Source organism: Bos indicus x Bos taurus, chromosome X (genome assembly GCF_003369695.1).
Source record: "Bos indicus x Bos taurus breed Angus x Brahman F1 hybrid chromosome X, Bos_hybrid_MaternalHap_v2.0, whole genome shotgun sequence".
In the NCBI taxonomy this organism is placed as follows: Eukaryota; Metazoa; Chordata; class Mammalia; order Artiodactyla; family Bovidae; genus Bos; species Bos indicus x Bos taurus.
Window position 1 is genome coordinate 70266350 of NC_040105.1, and position 3243 is coordinate 70269592.

A 3243-nucleotide genomic window follows, 5' to 3' on the forward strand; every position below is an offset into this window, starting at 1 on the left:
ATCTTTGGGCTTTCTATTTTGTTCTATTGATCTATATTTCTGTCTTTGTGCCAGTACCATACTGTCTTGATGACTGTGGCTTTGTAATAGAGCCTGAAGTCAGGCAGGTTGATTCCTCCAGGTCCATTCTTCTTTCTCAAGATTGCTTTGGCTATTCGAGGTTTTTTGTATTTCTATACAAATTGTGAAATTACTTGTTCTAGGTCTGTGAAAGATACCATTGGTAGCTTGACAGGGATTGCATTGCATCTATAGATTGCTTTGGGTAGTATACTCATTTTCACTATATTCATTCTTCTGTTCCATGAACATGGTATAGTTCTCCATCTCTTAGTGTCTTCTTCAATTTCTTTCACCAGTGTTTTATAGTTTTCTATATATATATGTCTTTTGTTTCTTTAGGTAGGTATATTCCTAAGTATTTTATTCTTTTCATTGCAATGGTGAATGGAATTGTTTCCTTAATTTCTCTTTCTATTTTCTCATTATTAGTGTATAGGAATACAAGGGATTTCTGTGTGTTGATTTTAGATCCTTCCACTTTACTCTATTCATTGATTAGCTCTAGTAATTTTCTTGTGGAATCTTTAGGATTTTCTATGTAGAGGATCATGTCATCTGCGAACAGTGAGAGTTTTAGTTCTTCTTTTCCAATTTGGATTCCTTTTATTTCTTTTTCTGCTCTGATTGCTGTGGCCAAACCTTCCAAAACTGTGTTGAATAGTCATGATGTAAGTGGGCACCCATGTCTTATTCCTGACTTTAGGGGAAATGCTTTTAATTTTTCACCATTGAGGGTAATGTTTGCTGAGAATTTGTCATATATAGCTTTTATTTATTTTATTTTATTTTTTTTTGCCTTTTTTGTTGTGTGTATATATATATATATATAAAAGCCAGATATACTTCCACATACAAAGGCAGGTTTTCCCAAGAGGGATTTACAGGAAGTAGTCTGGGGTGCGCCGGGTCACATGAGGCTCTCCACGATGAGGTGCTGGGTCAAACTGAAGGAAGGAATATTTCAAAGTGTCATTTAATTCCATGATAGCAGCCTGGTTCCCACAACGATAACAGTAATTGGGTGCACTGAAAATGGTAACCACGTTCCGATCATGACACCAATTGTATCCCTCCATTACAAGTTGGTGAGCACGAGAAACCAGTGTGAGACCATTAGCATGGTTAAACGTTTCAGAAATATCTTGTCCAAATGTGTAGCCAGCACCACGTGGTGAAATACCCCACCCACCACGATCATCTGGATCTGACCATAAGAGATCACACATGGGGCCCTCATGTGGAACTTCTTGTAAACGATCCAGGGCTCTTATATGATCCAGTGTATCTATGGATGGACAGACGCCACCATGGAGGCAGAATATCTGTCCATCTACTAAAGCTGTAAGTGGCAGATAATCAAAGAGATCTGTAAAATATTTCCAAACATTGGCATTTCCATACTTTCACAGACATTCGTCATAAAAGCCATAAACTTGGGTAATTTGTCGGCTTTCGTGGTTTCCTCTCAGTATTGTAATGTGCTCTGGATAACGCACCTTTAATGCCACAAGAAGAGTTACCGTTTCCACAGAATAATAACCTCTGTCTACATAGTCGCCCATGAACAGATAGTTTGTGTCTGGCGACTTCCCGCCGATTCTGAAGAGTTCCATAAGGTCATGGAATTGGCCATGCACATTTCCACAGATGGTGACAGGACAACGGACCTCCTGTACATTTGATTCTTTTGTTAAAATTTCCTTAGCCTTTTCACAGAGCGTCCGGACTTGGTTCTCGTTGAGCTGTTTACACTCATTCAGCTGCTCGACCCACTGGTCCAGGTCCTTAGTGAACGCCTTGTCGTCCATGGCGGCCCCGGCCCCTCCGCCGCCACCTCCTCCAGCCCCCCGCGCGTCCCCGCCCCGGGCGCCGCTTTCCTAGCCCCCCCACCCCGCCGCCGCCGCCAGCTCCCGGCGGGGGACGGAGGAGCCCGGCACTGTGGACTCCGCGCCCCGCCCAAGCCCCTCGGGCGGCTCCGAGCGCGCGGCCTCCGGGAGACCCCCGCCCGCCCCGGCCCGCCCCGGCCCGCCGGCCCGCGCGCCCGGAGAGTCGGTGAAGGACGCGGGGACGTACGGGGCTTCCGCGCAGCTGCCGCCGGAGGATGGGCACCCGCCGCCTGCCGGCCGCCGGCCGCTCTCGCCTCCCTGGCTCCTTCTCTCTCGCTCTTTCTCGCCCCTCCCTCTGGCTTTCTGTCATCGCCCGGGCCTATAGCTTTTATTATGTTGACCTATGTTCCTTCTATTCTTGCTTTCTGGAGAGTTTTCATCATAAATGGATGTTGAACTTTGTCAAAGGCTTTCTCCGCATCTATTATCATCCAATAAAATTATGGCTTTAATTTTTCAATTTGTTACTGTGGTGTATTACATGAATTGATTTGCAGATATTGTAGAATCCTTGGATCCCTGGGATAAAGCCCACGTGGTGGTGATGTATGATCTTTTTAATGTGTTGTTGGATTCTGACTGCTAGAATTTTGTTAAAGACTTTTGATCTATGTCCATCAGTGATATTGGCCTGTAGTTTTCTTTTTTTGTGGCACGTTTGTCAGGTTTTGGTATTAGGATGATAGGGGCCTCATAGAATGAGTTTGGAAGTTTACCTTCCTCTGCAATTTTCTGGAAGAGTTTGAGTAGGATAGGTGTTAGCTCTTCTCTATATTTTTGGTAGAATTCAGTTGTGAAGCTGTCTGAATCTGGGCTTTTGTTTGCTGGAAGATTTCTGATTACAGTTTCAGTTTCCATGCTTGTGATGGGTCTGTTAAGATTTTCTATTTCTCCCTGGCTCATTTTTGGAAAGTTATACTCTTCTAATAATTTGTCCATTTCTTTTTTTTTTTTTTTTTGGTGGGTATTCTTTTTTTTTTTTTTTTTTCTTTTAAAAAAAATTATTTTATTTTTAAACTTTACAAATTGTATTAGTTTTGCCAAATATCGAAATGAATCCGCCACAGGTATATATGTGTTCCCCATCCTGAACCCTCCACCCTCCTCCCTCCCCATACCATCCCTCTGGGTCGTCCCAGTGCACTAGCCCCAAGCATCCAGTATCGTGCATTGAACCTGGACTGGCGACTCGTTTCATACATGATATTATACATGCTTCAATGCCATTCTCCCAAATCTTCCCACCCTCTCCCTCTGCAACAGAATCCATAAGACTGTTCTATACATCAGTGTC

General features: G+C 43.7%; 1 pseudogene; it reads right to left on the bottom strand.

The window, feature by feature from the left end:
* Window positions 1-876: 876 nt before the first annotated feature.
* On the bottom strand, window positions 877-1879 carry LOC113887634 (annotated as a pseudogene).
* Window positions 1880-3243: the final 1364 nt, after the last annotated feature.